At 44.1% G+C, this 16,875-nt stretch overlaps 1 pseudogene; it reads right to left on the bottom strand.

Annotated features, from left to right (window-relative positions):
• Positions 1 to 12,214: 12,214 nt before the first annotated feature.
• On the bottom strand, positions 12,215 to 12,331 carry LOC145399881 (5S ribosomal RNA; annotated as a pseudogene).
• Positions 12,332 to 16,875: the final 4,544 nt, after the last annotated feature.

The raw sequence follows: 16,875 nt of genomic DNA, 5'->3' as shown, positions 1-16,875 counted from the left end.
TAATAATAATAATAATACTATGCTGATTTTACTAGCACCATCATTACTATCCCAGGAGTGATGTCAGTGGGAGAAGCACTACCACCACGACTACCACCGCTGCCATCAATTTTCCCCTGGATCTGGGTGCCGCTCCTGCTCGTCCTTTGCATGCCAGGTATGTTAGTGGCTTGGAGATTTCGTAACGCCCCTTCCTTAGCAGCTTTTTCTGTACATTACGCTTCATTCCACTGTATGTTGCTGATGTAAGTTACGTGGATATTAAAAGAATGTAAATAGCATATAAGAGAATTAAGGTGTAATGTGTAAAATAATAGTTGTTGCGAAGCCTCCTCTGAAAGTTAAAGTGCAACATCGATAGTCACTTACCTTATCTTTACTGTGTCTTGCATTGCTTCATATTACTTATCTCTGTCTCGTCACTTTACGTCTATCGCTTCACTCAATAGTACCATGCTATTGTTGTGGCTGTTGTCGTTGTTGTTGTTGTGGCCCCAGGTATATCTGAAGCGCAGACACATAGCTTGCTTTTCTCCTGAAGTCCACCATACTCCTTTCGCGGGAGAGTGATGGCTATGAGGGACGTTTGTATAACCCAGCACTGAAGCCGTCCGGTTCTCTGTGGGCCATTACCTGAAGATGTCCCTCTCCAGCACCTGGCGGCATGTGAAAGTGCGCCACGCCATCTGCTGCAGGGAGTACTGGATCTCGTGAAGAGGCTTCCTGGGGGATGTGGTGTAGGTTAAAGTTTTGTCGTTAATCATATCAGCGAGTATTTAACACTAGAGTGCCTGAAGGCGTCATTTTGACTCCTTCAAGCTCTTTTAACGGCTTTTGCTTTTCTGTTTCTTTAACTTGACCGATGTTCTTCGGTGACTTGTAATGATTTCAATGGCTTTACACAAACACATGTAGGAGGATTTGCTACTGTCATATTTTTAGCTGATTTTTTTAAAATTTCCGCGGATGCCCAGGGGAGACATTTTGATTCCCTTTTGATATATTGATTTGAAGTGCTGTTTTCAGTTAATATCAATTTACTTGAAGTTGTTCAATCGTTCTGGAGTTCATTGTGAAATCATTGGAGTGAATAGTAGTGTGAATGATTTCATTTATACCTCATTATTTGTAAGAAAATCCAAAAGTAGTATATCGTTATGTTGCACATCTTAAGTAAAACGAACCAGAATATAACACAACGAAGCTGCTTTGTCGCTATCTCTGTACATTACACTCTCACAAGCACAAGACGGTGGCCTGTTCAGTAGTTCAAAAATACTTTTGGATCTAGCCGCTGTAAATGCATGGATCCCTTACAAGGAAATCAATGAGGAGAAAATTTCCAGAAGAATATTCCTCCAAAATCTGGCAGAAGAGCAGGCTGAGCCATACAGTATATGCAGTCAAGAAAGGCCACTCACAACGAAGCTCAAGGAAAGGATACACAGCAACAAATAGAACAAAAAAAGTACTGCCAAGTGAAGATACTCTGTAAGAAGAACCGAACTGTCGATATCTATCTTCATTGCAAAAAATCGTTGTGTGGAACTTGCACATCTGAGGTTTGACGCACATGTAAAAAATGCAATAATGAGTAGAAAAACTTGAGTTTTTGTTCATTATAATTAGTCTCAAATAATTTTGAAGCATTTTTCTTGCAACATCCTGATTCTGTTTATTACATTGTGATACTGCCTGCAGTTCGCAAAAATAAAGGGGCTATGATCCAGTATGCTTAGCTTTATTTTTGACATCCATTGTTTGATATATATCAGTATTATATGTATAATGCACAACAGATTACAACCAACTAACACACTGTAAACATAAGAAGTCAGTTAAGATTGAAATATGAGTATTCATTGTTAGTGAACAGCAAGAAAGGCGAAACACTGGTAAGGAGTCAAACTGACTCTGGCCCTGCATGCAAGGTGATTTGAAAGCCTGGGCATTCTAGTGTTAAGGGATCAGGATATTAGTGTTCAAGTGGTGGCATGTGAGATGCTTATTTTAAAAGGAAGAAATAAACGTGAACATGAAAAAATGGTATCACTGTTTAATGCCCATGTGGTTGCATGTGAGGATGTGCGAGGGCATCTATAGATGCCTGAATGGATTATTAGACCTTAAAAAAAGTATTCATTTTTTTATGCCGAGAATCACATCCATAAAGCACGCACGCACACACACACACACACACACACACACACACACACACACACACACACACACACTCTCTCTCTCTCTCTGGTGCAGTGGTAACATTCTCGCTTGCCAACTGGTGGACGGGAGTTTGCGCCTCGCTCAGGTTGCGAAAAGTTTCACTGACGAAGTGGGTGGTTACTGTCCCCCTTGAGCAAGGGGATGGGTGTGTGCGTGTGTGAAGGTCACAGCCTTGCCCTTAGATCGGACACTATGAGCTCTCAGCTCCCTTCCGGGAGGGTAAAAGCTGACGATCACGACCATCAAGTGATCCTGACCGACCCGGTGAATTACACACACACAATAGTTCACAACGACTTCACTCACTGATCATCCTCAGTGGTTGTTTATCCCCGAGGAAGATTGGCCCCAAGTTTTACGAATTGCTGTTTGATGATTGACTGTATAATCCTTGAACAGTATGGACAGCAAGTAATACTGAAACTAGCACTTATGATGTTTAATATCTTACCAAAGTATTCGCTCAGTACAACTATTGCCAATTGGATAGCATATCATGGAATCCTAATGGAAATACACCCATCATATAGCTGAATTAAAGAGTGTATGTCGAAGATACGAGTCAGTATACTGTGCAAGCTGCTATTAGAACAATATTAGACACTTCGGCTCGCTTCACACGAGCGTTTTCTTCCCGCGCGGTAGTATGGCCGCGCGGGTGGGTGTACAAGAGGCATGTCTTCACACAAGCGTTTTTTTCCCCTGCGGTTCGTATGCAGCAGTGCACAGAATACCTCTCAGTTTGTCGGAGTTTGCTCGAGATGGAGGACGTAAAGAAGAGAGTGATTTATGTGTACTTAATGAACAAGGTGTTAAAAAAGAAGAGACAACGTAAATGGTGGACCCACCCAATAAACAGCTCTAGGCTCCTTCAAGGAGCATTCTACACGATATATTCCGAGCTGAAACCTGATGAAGAAAAGTTCTTCAATTATTTTCGCATGTCATCGCTTACATTTGAAGAACTTGTGAGCAAACTGAAAGATGGTATCATAAGACAAGACACAGTTATGAGATCATCCATTTCTCCTGAAGAAGCTGTTGCACTGACTGTGAGGTAAATGTAAGTGTAAGGTAAATGAAAAAGTAATATGTAGCACAGTAACTTTATTTGCCTTTATATAGGTAAACGGGAAGTGGAACTGATTTGCAATGGTTCTGCATGAGAAAGTAATTCCGTTGAACATGGAAAGTGGGAGTAATGCGAGTATATACCCACATGAATAGTAAAAAAATAAGTAAATGAATTAATCTATATCCATATAATTATGACAGAATCTATTCTTATTAATACGTAAAAATGCATTCCTGATTGAAAAATGACAGCAGAAGAGGAGCACACCACCTCTGCGACAGATGAACCACTACTGCCGCTCGGGGAAAAAAAACCCGTCTGAAGGGCTCCATAGACTTCTAGAGTATTCCAAACCACCCGCCGCCGCGCAGGTTGGCAGTGCGCGCGGCTGGTAAATCATTGCCGCGTGGGAATTAAGCCGCGCGGGCAGCGTGTGAAGGGCCTCATTGAACTTCATTGATTTCTAAACCGTGCGGGAAAACCGCGCGGGAAAAAACCGCTCGTGTGAAGCTAGCCTTCCACATCTCATCCGTTCCCTTCACCGTTCCCAAATCCTTCCTTGTTCCTTTCCCACCCCTCTGCATCTGTGTGTGTGTGTGTGTGTGTGTGTGTGTGTGTGTGTGTGTGTGTGTGTGTGTGTGTGTGTGTGTATCACCTGGGTGTGGTAGTTCGGTGCATCGGCAGGGTGGGTGGACAGTGGTAAAGGTGGGGGGGAAGGGGGTTGTTGGGTGTTTTGTGTGGAGTGGCCTTGGGTGGTTTGTAAGGGTAGATAGGTTAGTGAAAGGATGCGTTTGGTGGGCTGGGTGGGTGAGTGGCTGAATATGTGGGTGGTTGAGGAGGGGTCGGTAAGTTAGGTTTGGATAGGATGAGTTTGGTGGATGAGTAGGGTTCGAATGGGTGAATGGGATGGTTTAGTGAATAGGATTGGGTAAGAAGGGTGGTAGGGCATGTGGATGGGCGGGTGGGTCGGTAGGAGGATTGGGTGGACAGGATGTGTGGTTGGGCATGGTGGGTGAATGTTCAGGGAGAGGTGGGAGGGTTGTGTGGGTGGATGCGATGGATGGCATTATTGGGTGAGCAGGGTGGGTGGAATTCATGGTGGGAAGGGTGGGTGGTAGGGGTCGGTGGGCAAGATAGGTTGTCGGGATGAGTGTTCAGAGTGGGTCGCCAGGGTGGCTGAGACGACTGCGTGGTTGGGATGCTCTGGGTGGGTAGTTGGGTTGGATGGCTGGGTGGGTTCAGGGTGGAGAGGTGAATGAGTGAATGTGTTGAGTGACATTGTTGGGTGAGCTTCGTGGATGGCATTCGTGGGTTAGCAGGGTGGATGGGTAAGGATCGGAGGGCTAGGTGGGTGGTCGGGGTGAGGTCGGTGGCTTTCGTTGGATGGGTTGAGTGGGTAGGTGGATGAGTTGGTTGGTGGATATGTGGCTGTTTTGATGACAAGGTAGGAAAGGGACTTACGTGGCCATATATCTTGTCACTGCTGCTTGGATTTTAGTCTGTCACTTAGAACACATTGGATAAATGTTTGGAAACCAAACTCTATACATTTGCGTCATTGCATGAAATCTGCCAACAATTCGATATAATTCTCATGGAACTGATGATGGATCTGTGCACTTGATAATACACCTAATGGTTTAGGTAAGATAAATGAAAGTAACATTACATGCAGCACGACAGGAGAGTGAGCGAAGCTTCATATCACCGATCCATCCACCAAACATAGCGTTTTGGTGGGGGTAACGAGGGGGCGTTGGGGGGGGGGGGTGGACGTGTGCGATTAACCTCACCTCTAGTGGCAGATTACACTGTACCACGAATTTTTGTCCTGAGTTGTAATTGTTTACCTGGAGATCTGCCATTTTTCTTAACCCATTTCGGTGTTGGAAAGGGACCCCTTCACGAGGTGGCTCTAATATAACGGAACAGAGGAGCGTCAACACCTCATTTTGTCCTACGTAGTGAAGGTAGGAAACAGGAAAAGAGCAAGTCTAATCTGCAGTCAATCTGTTTTACGTAAGATGAGCCTGGGACCATAACGGTAATAACATTATTCAGTACGATTGCATGTTTCTTTGCTTTCACCATACTCCTACTAGATAATTTCCTTCACACCTGTAAAGACGCACTGTATTATTATAGTTACTGAAGGCTTCAGCCAACCCCTACAACATGAATATTGTATTCCAGACAGAATATAAAGTCTGGGGAAACCTTTCATTGCTTATAAATGAATTTTTCTCGTGTGTTTTTTTTTTTATGCGAGGAAGAAGGAATGAAAGGCCATGAGTCTGCAATAACAGTTCGCTCCAAGAGAAAAACAAAATACAAGAGAGAGCCAAATACAAGATCCATTCATTTCGAGATGCCTGGACACACTGCGTTTGAAAGACTGGAGATCATAGGCAGCAGGAAATACAGACAGAGGGAGACAGTTCCAGAGCTGACCTGTTGCATAAATGAAGGACTGAGAGTAACGGTTACTCTTGCATTAGAGAGTTGGACAGAAAAGGGATGAGAGTTTGTTGCTAGACGGGTGCTATGCGCCCGTCGTAGAGGTGGAGGAATGCATGCAGACAGTTCAGAGGAGCAGTGACCATTAAAGCAGCGATAGAAAAGAGATAAAGATTCTACAGTGCAGCACAGAGACAGAGGTTGAAGGGAGTCAGTAAGAGGAGGAGGGTTAATGAGATGAAAAGCCATTGACTCCACCCTATTGAGAAGAGCTGTATGTGGGGAGCCTCCCCACACATGAGAGTTGTACTCCACACAGGGGTATCCCTGTATAGAATCAACAATTGTGCAGGGGTAAAGAAAGAACGGAGTCAGCTTAGCACACCCAATCTCTTGGAAGCAGATTTTACAAGAGATATAATATGAACTTTCCAAGATAAGTCACGAGTAAATGAAACCCCAAGCATCTTCAAGGATGATGCAGGATTAAGCTGAATATTATTAAATCTTACTGGGTATACCTGTGGAAGATTTTGACGGGTTGATAGGTGTAAGAACTGAGTCTTACATGCATTAAAAACAACAAGATTATTTTTACCCCTGTCAGAGATACGAGCCAAGTCAGACATTAGGTGTGCCATATCCTCATCCCTTGTTTGTTGAAGTAACTGCTGAGATGGACGTTGCGGGAATCGAATGGAAAGGTGAAGGGTGGAGTCATCAGCGTATGAGTGGATAGGGTTAGATGTACAGCTTAGAAGGTCATTGATGAATAAAAGGAAGAGAGTTGGTGATAGGACAGAGCCCTGAGGAACATCACTGTTGATAGATCTAGGAGAAGAACGATGGCCGTCTACAACAGCGGCTATAGAATGACCAGAAAGGAAGCTAGCGATGAAGGCACAGATAGAAGGATAGAAACTGTAAGAGGGCAGTTTGGAAATTAAAGATTTATGCCAGACTCGATCGAAAACCTTTGAGATGTCAAGTGCAATGGCAAAGCTTTCGCCAAAGTCCCGAAAGGAGGATGACCAGGAGTCTGAAAAGTAGGTGACAAGATCGCCAGTGGAGCGTCCCTGACGGAACCTGTACTGACGATCAGAAAAAACGTTGTGATACGAAAGATGCCTTAAAATTTTTCTATTGAGAATTGACTCGAAAACTTTTGAAATACAGGACGTTAAAGCAATTGGACGATAGTTGGAGGGTTGGGAGTGGTCACCCTTCTTTGGGACTGGCTGAATGAGAGCAAATTTCCAGTGAGAAAGAAAGGTACAAGTTGACAGACAAAGGCAAAAGAGTTTGCCTAGGCAGGGTGTAAGCACAGAAGCACAGTTCTTGAGAACAACAGGAGGGACTCCATCAGGCCCATATGCCTTGTTAATATTGAGGCCAGTGATGGCAGAAAATACATCAGCTGAAGAAATTTTAATGTCAGCCATGAGGAAGTCAGAGGCGGGAAGTGATGCAGGAACAGCACCGGAATCGTCTAAGGTGGAATTGGAGGAGAAAGTCTGTGTGAAGAGATTTGCTTTATCAGTAGAAGAAATAGCTGCAGAACCATCAGAGTAGAAAAGAGGAGGGAAGGATGATGAGGTAAAGTTGTTAGAAAGGTTTTTGGCAAGGTGCCAGAAGGAGCGGGAAGAATTTGAGTTGGAGAGTTGAGAGCATTTAGTATGGATGAAATTATTTCTAGCAGAGCGAAGAACAGACTTAGCACGATTCCGGGCAGAAACGTAAAGATGATGTGATTCAGGGGTGGGTTGGCTTCGGTACCTTTTGTAGGCCCTCTCCTTGTTGCGGACAGCATTAGAACATGCGTGATTAAACCAAGGCTTTCTTGCATTAGTCAAAGGATATGAGAAAGGAATGTATGCTTCCATGCCCGAGAGAATAACCTCTGTAATGCGCAAGGCACACTCAGCTGGCTCCCGGCCATGGAAGCAGTAATCATTCCATGGAAAATCAAAGAAGTGCTGCCTGAGGGCCTCCCAGTCCGCGGCTCCAAAATGCCAGAGACGACGTTTCCCTGGAGGGTCCATAGGCGTACCGGAGTGATAGGACAGGTTAAGGTGATAAGTTTGTGATCGGAGGAGCCCAACGGAGAGAAAAGATTAACAGTGTAAGCAGAAGGATTAGTTGTAAGGAAGAGGTCAAGTATGTTGGAGCTCTCTCCAAGGTGGTCTGGGATACGGGAAGGGTGCTGTACAAGCTGCTCTAGGTCATTAAGGATAGAAAAGATGTAGACTTATTCACCAGGTGGATCAGTGAAAGGAGAGGAGGGCCAAAGGTGGTGGCGAACAATGAAATCTCCTAGAATGGAGATTTCAGAGAAAGGAGAAATGGATAGAATGTGTTCCATCATAGAAGTAAGATAATCGAAGAATTTTTGATAGTAGAATTAGGTGATAAGTAAACAGCACAGATATATTTAGTCAATGACAGGAAAGCCAAAGCCAGAGTGTAGAGAATTCAGAAGAATCTAGTTCAGGAACACGAGAGCAAGATGAGTCGTTGCGTATATGTATACACGACAGCCACCTTTGGCTTTGAAATGAGCATAGAGAAAGTAGGAGGATACAGAAAAAGGTTTGCTGTCAGTTGCCTCAGACAGCTGAGTCTCAGTTAGAAAAAGAAGGTGAGGTTTAGAGGAAGAGAGGTGGTGCTCAACAGACCGAAAGTTAGAGGAAAGGCCGCGAATGTTGCAGAAGAAGAGAGTCAGACAGTGGTTCCAGGCACTTCGAGTCGTCACCGGGAAAGGGGCGGAAGGTGGGGGCATTTATGGTTCCCCCCCCCCCTGGGGACTCCAAGGCTGGGTGATGAGACGCCATATTTTTTTTATTTTTTTTTGGAAAAGGAAGTGTAGTGAGTACTGTGCATGTAGTTTGATGTAGATAGTTAGAGAAATATGTGTAAGAGAGCATGCTGGCCTACTCTCTGTAACTGAGACACTGAAAAAGTTCAGCAAAGGGCAATGGTCAGGAACTAGTCCTGAGGGCTGATGAAACGGGAGCTCCAGCACTCCCTGTCATCAGCTTTCCATCCACCTCGGGAGTACTGCCCTGCTCGACTGGTGCTACAGTCTACTCCTCCAATGTGCCATCACCGTCATCATCATCATCATCACCCTGACCTCTCTTTCCACCCAGGGATCGGGTGAGGTTTTGCAGTAAATATCCATTACGCTAGCTAGAATATACTATCACTAAACCAAAGATTTACACATACTAGCTGACTTCTTTTTAGATGTAGGTCACAGTGTGTTCGTAATACAACTCCTACAAGCATATCGTTGACCGCACCTACGGAAATCTGTTAAGAATCTCATATTATTATTTTAATACTGATTTATATAAAAATGCATATTACAATGGGCTGCACTACAAGGATATTGCTAAATACTCATCAAGCCTGTCCACACACATATCAACAACCCAAGCTTTGGGTGTCACAGCCTCAATGGGTTAGTAATCTTTCTATTAACCTTTTTTTTTTTTTTTTTTAGCACAAAAGTGCCTTTTCTAACTTTAAATGTGAGATAGTCATTGGTAATTCCCTCAGTGCTAGGTGTCTAGGCAAAGTTAAGTAAAATCATTTGAGGGCTTATCTGATATTAGATTAATTGAACTGTGATTGGAGCCTCTGTGGTACAGTGGTAAAGTGTGCGCCTCGTACGCTGGTGGACGCGAGTTCGCCTCCCGCCAGCGTTGTGGAAACTTTGGGAAGCGTTCATCGAGCCACTTACCACTTTGGCGGACATAGGGGTGCTGTGGGTGAACCAGTGTCGCATATTAGTATGCTTCCATCCAGTCGGTTTGAGGCGGGCCGATTACACTTGGTTCACAGACTACATACACATCCAACGCCACTCCAACATTACAATCACACTAACAAGAACTTCTCACCCTACATACAGTCTCTACCAGACAGCCTAAGCCATTGGGTAGATATACATTGGCTGTATTTCCCTGCCTCGGTAGGGATAGGTCGGTCCTTTAGTGAACACTCAACGGCTGATGATGATGACTGTAATCATGATAACTGTCTCAGTTGCAATACTATATTCTGAGCTTCAAGCAAAATATTTTTTCGGAGGTAAGAGTTTTATAGACATGCCATTATTATGGCAATTATAATACCGTACTAACCTTTGTGTGTGTGTGTGTGTGTGTGTGTGTGTGTGTGTTGGACACGAGAGTGTATAGAGGTTGCTGGATTAACTGTCTTGTCAAAACGTGATACTGTCCAAGGTACAAACGCAAAAGCTTTGGGTAAACAGGAAATAGTTCCTGCAAGAAAGTAGAAAGGCTGCTGAAGGATGGAGAAAAAAAAATTTAAAAGAAGAGGTAAGTCCAGGATCAGTTGAGGAAATATGATTCCAAGCAAATGGAAGAGGTGGAAGACGTGCAAGATATTCACAGAAGAAATCTCGGCAGCATGTGAGTAGATGCTTTTCTTCCGCGGCGGCTCGTATTACTGTCGTACCCAAAGCATGGAGGCCCTTCTTCCCCCCATATTGGTCGTACCAAAGAATGCAGCTCCCCCCAGCGTTCGTACCCAATGCATGCAATTCCGACCCATCCACCCATAACGTTCGTATGCGAAATGTATACTTCCCCACCCCTCACCCTCTCAAACACCCCATTGATGCAAAGCCCTCCCATATCAATTTGATTTGTAAATTGGAGTAGCTTCGTTAAGTAACGTTCCCACCTATAACATTCATACCCTAAACGTATCTCGTCCTCACTCCCTCAAGCATTCCTTTGTTGCACGAGCTCCCATTCATTTTCAAAATGTAAGATGGAGTAGCTTCATCATGAAACGTTCCCACCCAGGGATAAGGTTGCATTACGTATGTAGAATCACGTTCGAGCATATGGGGTGCTTATCCCCCCCCTTCCCCTATTGCATCATGTTTGGTCATACAGTTAAAAAGTCATCGACACAACTGTTTTTTGGAAGGATAATAGGAGCATCTGTGGGGAAAAAAAAAAAAAAAAAACGACATTGGTATTACGTCATTTTTCGCAATTTCGTTCGTGCATACACTCAGTTGACACCAGACCTTGCAGTTGTATCATGCTGTCACATGTTAGGTCTATTGATGTATTCACAGCGAAATGGTGCTAAGTTGGGGAAAAAAATAATGTTAAAAAAACAAAAAAACAATCAGAGTTGGAGGTATCAGACATGGGCTAGGGGATGTAATAAATGGAGACGGTGTCCGGCTGGGAAATTCGTCCACCTTGTTACATCACTAGTTTGGTGGTACTGAGCCTGTGAATGAATGGAATTTTTTTTTTTTTTTTTTTTTATTCTTATCTCTTTGTATCAAAAACAGGACTCTGGGACTGGGATCATGCCACAGAAGCCTGTTGTAGGCCTGGCCAACGGGTGTTGGAGGGGCCACCAACTAGGCTTCTGAGGTGACCCAGCATGACACGTGGCAGTGGTGATACTGTTCCAAAGGGAGGGAGTGTGGGAGAGAGAGAGAGGGTACGGGGTTGTGATTAGCACTGTTGTCAACAATATTTTCGGTATATATCTAGAGATACAATGAGATGCGTGTTCATACATGTGTTATGGGACGAGGTGTTCTTTGGTGGTGGTTTTGTGTATGTACCATATATTTAAGAGGAACACAATAGTGTCTTTCAAAATCTCGCTTTCTTCCGTGAACACCCGTTGAAGTTACCATCTCTTCTGTTTTTAATACAGGAAATATTGCTTGGCGTCTTATTAAAGTAGGTTAAAGAGCTACTGTGTGTTTTCTTACAATGGTTCTTAATGTATGTAAAACCCAGTGGTAGAATGAAATAACGAGTTGTTCTGTAAATGCGTGTGAACTATATTGTTTCCTAGTTACGGTACCTCAACATGCAGCATTTAGATGGCTAGAGAAGGCGGTCTGCCGACAAGATATACTTTTGTTGTGGTTATGTGGCATTTGGCATTCGCGCGTGTGTTGTATTTTCGCAGATGCAAGGTCAAGCTGCAGTAGAGGCGGTGATAAAACAGCTGCAATGTATATTTGTCATATTTGAAAAACTCTTCTGCCTAATAGAGAGAGAGAGAGAGAGAGAGAGAGAGAGAGATTTGGAGCGTTTTCTTCTGGTACTAAAATGTTACTACGATGTAATCGCCATTTGTTTTCGTTGTCAGTGATATCGGGGGATACAGTGTGTGTGAAGTCAACAACACGTACTCCGTTACTATCGTTCATCATGTCATCACCATCATCATCATCATCATCTTCATCATCCCCTACTAATACTACCCACATGGTAGAGTGTAACCTCTAGGTCCCGTTTCAACAAAAAGTTCTTCCTCATGTTCACGTTCATTCATTCATTGCCAGACGCCATGTATCCCAGACGGGGTGGCCAACGGCTTAGAGTTAATTGTTTTACAGGGAGGGGCATTAATCCTCCACCAACCCCACTTGACACATAGGGATGCCAACAGCATCTGGTGTTCCCAGGCGGTCACCCATCCAAGTACTAACCAGACCCAACGTTGCTTAACTTCGCTGATCGGACGGGAAGCGGTGTACTCAACGTGGTAAATGTTTAATTATAAAAATGGAAAGAAAGAAAAGGAGACGAACCGGAAACAAGGGTGAAGGTTTGAACTCAGTCCAGGTGTAGCAGAGTCCCAGGCCGCTGCACCTTACTTCATCTCGCCTCCTCACGTATTGGGGACAAATACCAGATAAGGCCTAGTTGTTGGGAGATGGGAGCGTGTGGGGTATTTCGAGGTGGAGGCGCGTCTGGGTTATGGTTGGGGTCAGGAGGGGTTGTGTGAGTATTAGGTAAGAGGGTGTCAGTTGGTGTGTTTGGGTTAGTGACATGTGTGGGATGGAATAAGGAAAAAAAAAACACATTAAAAGGTTTTTTATACAAAAGATTGCCTAGCTTGGAAGTGAAAGTAAGCAATGGAATTTATTCGACGTGCAGAGGTGTGTGTGATGTCTAGCGTGCACCCGCTACTTTGTTGCGGGACTGGGAGGATGTGATCTTTTTCACAACACACCTTTTCTTCATATTCTGTGGGTTCTTTGTTCCACCCATCCTTCATTTGCCATTATTGTGTGTGTGTGTGTGTGTGTGTGCGTGTGCGTGTGCGTGTGCGTGTGCGTGTGTGTGTGTGTGTGTGTGTGTGTGTGTGTGTGTGTGTGTGTGAAAACAATGTCTGCCGGTAGACCATCAATAAAATGATGATCTGTTTAGGGAAAAGGTAATAAAAAAAAAATGCTCATAAAAAAGGATGCTACTAATAGTGTGTAGGAGGTCAATAACGGGCTGGCAGAGTGAGGTCAGGGATAGTCTTTCTGCCCTACCCTGTGATGGATGAAAACTATTTGTAATGCACCTGCTCCTAGTATTTTGAAGATTGCTTGCCATTCCAGCTTAAGCATCCTTCATTATCGTGTGTGTGTGTGTGTGTGTGTGTGTGTGTGTGTGTGTGTGTGTTAATTTGTCTGAATACATAGCATACGGTTTGCACCGCCTAGCGTGACAGGTAGGTTACTTCGAGGAGAGGATTTTTGAGCTCTGCCACCCCAAACCGGGACGTGGTCCACACACAGAAATACTTCAGAAACTCAAACCGTCTTCTTGGAGTTACGGATAAAAATACCTATCTCCTTTACGAGGTAAATTGCCGCATGTCCATGGCAGAGACATACGAAAGTACCTCGCGAGTCGCGCATGTACACCCGAAAGCAGTAATCGGTAGCCCCCCCTAGCATCTGAAGCCAAAGGAAGGATAGACCAGGTGAACGAACACGACCTTCCCCACTCCCCCCCACCTCTACCCCGCCCCACTCCGTGACTCCACCTCTCTCTACCCATCCCCTGTCTAAACGTTGCGGGTAGGTTTGTAACAATCGTGGCTGGCGATATTACGTTGTGTCCATGTCTACATGACGTGCGTTATCATTAGCGTTAATAATATACCATGGAGTAATGTGTTATAATGTGTTACTATAACATACGAACGTGAAGCAATGCGATGTTAAGAAAGGCAGAAGAATGAAAAAAGCCAAGTGAGTATAATTTTATTGAATTATGGTAATACATTCATATTAATATTAAGTTAATAATATTCACATTACATCTGTATGAAACTATTTCACCCACATTTACCATATCTTTTACTGTCTGTCACTCACTCCCAACCACCAGCAGCCTTTGTTGCCACTTCACCGTAGCGCCAACCAACAAATCCCAGAACATGAACGAAACATCTACACGCTTTGAGTACACATTTTATGTACATACTGTATTTACTGCAAATCAGGTGGACAGCATCATACCATACGAATAGGAGCAAGTTCTCTGTGGTTTAAATTGGTAGGTGAAATACACCCAGCAGTTTCCAGTGTTAGTGACACAAGGCCAAAAAGTTGTGTATTGCTAGCAGACTGTATGGGTGTTGCGACCTTTGTATGCTGCTTGTCCTCACAGAAAACAACTTCGCATTTACCACACACGAATCTAAGACTTACATGCGAGCCATAGAAGACTTAATTTGCTCTAGGCATTACTGCAGCGGCCGAACAAAATTATTCCTCATCGGACTAGCGGTCTAACCGTTTGCTGTAAAGTAACATAATCCCACATGCTGATGTTATTATTACTGTGATTAGGATGAAGGATACGATGAAGGGCCAAGTGGTACCTGATTCAGTAAATAACAGAACTGTAGTCCTCATCGAATGGCTATGCATTGACATTTTGTTGTAGGTCTATGGGTATGCGTAAATTTGTGTAACTATGCAGCGTGTGTGTATGTGTGTGTGTGTGTGTGTGTGTGTGTGCGTGTGTGTGTGTGTGTGTGTGTGTGTGTGTGTGTGTGTGTGTGTGTATGTATGTGTGTGTGTGTGTGTGTGTGTGTGTGCGCGCGCGATTCGTACTAGAGGATGACTCAAATCTTTGAAGCAGAGTCTCATATATAGAAGGAATATTCGTAGTTGATTTCGTGAAAACATTATTGTGTGATTGACAACCCGGAGCACCGTCAGATTGCAACAGATATTGTAAATGTGTGTGTGTGTTTTTTTTTTTTCTGCGAGGAAGAAGGAACCAAAGGCCATGAGCCCGCAGTAACAGTTCCCTCCAAGAGAAAAACATAATACAATAGAGAGCCAAATTCAAGATCCGATCATTCTGAGATGCCTGGACACACTGCGTTTGAAAGACTGGAGATCATAGGCAGCAGGAAATACAGACAGAGGGAGACCGTTCCAGAGCTGACCTGTTGCATAAATGAAAGACTGGGAGTAACGGTTAACTCTTGCATTAGAGAGTTGGACAGAAAAGGGATGAGAGTTTGCTGCCAGACGGGTGCTATGCGCCCGTCGTAGAGGTGGAGGAATGCAAGCAGACAGTTCAGAGGAGCAGTGACCATTAAAGTAGTGATAGAAAAGAGATAAAGATGCAACAGTGCGGCGAAGAGACAGAGGTTGAAGGGAGTCAGTAAGAGGAGGAGAGTTAATGAGACGAAAAGCCTTTGACTCCACCCTATTGAGAAGAGCTGTATGTGGGGAGCCTCCCCACACATGAGAGTTGTACTCCACACAGGGGCGGATAAAACCCCTGTATAGAGTCAACAATTGTGCAGGGGTAAAGAAAGAGCGGAGTCGGCTTAGCACACCCAATCTCTTGGAAGCAGATTTTACAAGAGATGTAATATGATCTTTCCAAGATAAGTCCCGAGTAAATGAAACCCCAAGCATGTTCAAGGATGATGCAGGATTAAGCTGAATATTATTAAACATTAGTGGGTATACCTGTGGAAGATTTTGTCGGGTTGATAGGTGTAAGAACTGAGTCTTAGATGCATTAAAGACAACCATATTATATTTACCCCAGTCAGAGATACGAGCCAAGTCAGACATTAGGTGTGCCATAGCCTCATCCCTTGTTTTTTGAAGTAACTGCTGAGATGGGCGTTGCAGGAACCGAATGGAAAGGTGAAGGGTGGAGTCATCAGCACATGAGTGGATAGGGTTAGATGTACAGCTTAGAAGATCATTGATGAATAAAAGGAAGAGAGTTGGTGATAGGACAGAGCCCTGAGGAACACCACTGTTGATAGATCTAGGAGAAGAACAATGGCCGTCTACAACAGCGGCTATAGAACGACCAGAAAGGAAGCTAGCGATGAAGGCACAGATAGAAGGATAGAAACCGTAGGAGGGCTGTTTGGAAATTAAAGATTTATGCCAGACTCGATCGAAAGCCTTTGAGATGTCAAGTGCAATGGCAAAGCTTTCGCCAAAGTCCCGAAAGGAGAATGACCAGGAGTCTGAAAGGTAGGTGAGAAGATCGCCAGTGGAGCGTCCCTGACGGAACCCATACTGGCGATCGGAAAGAAGGTTGTGATAGGAAAGATGCCTTAAAATTTTTCTATTAAGAATTGACTCGAAAACTTTTGAAATACAGGACGTTAAAGCAATTGGACGATAGTTGGAGGGTTGGGAATGGTCACCCTTCTTTGGGACTGGCTGAATGAGAGCAAACTTCCAGCAAGAAGGAAAGGTACAAGTTGACAGACAAAGGCGAAAGAGTTTGCCTAGGCAGGGTGTAAGCTCAGAAGCACAGTTCTTGAGAACAACAGGAGGGACCCCATCAGGCCCATATGCCTTGTTAGTACTGAGGCCAGTGATGGCAGAAAATACATCCAATGAAGAAATTTTAATGTCAGCCATGAGGAAGTCAGAGGGGGGAAGTGATGCAGGAACAGCACCGGAATCGTCTAAGGTGGAATTGGAGGAGAAAGTCTGTGCGAAGAGATCTGCTTTATCAGTAGAAGAAATAGCTACAGAACCATCAGAGTAGAAAAGAGGAGGGAAGGATGATGAGGTAAAGTTGTTAGAAAGATTTTTGGCAAGGTGCCAGAAGGAGCGGGAAGAATTCGAGCTAGAGAGTTGAGAGCTTTTAGTATGGATGAAATTATTTTTAGTAGAGCGAAGAACAGACTTAGCACGATTCCGGGCAGAAACGTAAAGATGATGTGATTCAGGGGTGGGTTGGCTCGGTACCTTTTGTAGGCCTTCTCCTTGTTGCGGACAGCATTAGAACAAGCGTGATTAAACCAAGGCTTTCTTGTGT

Source organism: Coenobita brevimanus, chromosome 50 (assembly GCF_032717465.1).
Source record: "Coenobita brevimanus isolate Jiangsu-jjx chromosome 50, ASM3271746v2, whole genome shotgun sequence".
NCBI lineage: Eukaryota > Metazoa > Arthropoda > Malacostraca > Decapoda > Coenobitidae > Coenobita > Coenobita brevimanus.
This window is presented reverse-complemented; position numbering and strand designations above follow the sequence as displayed.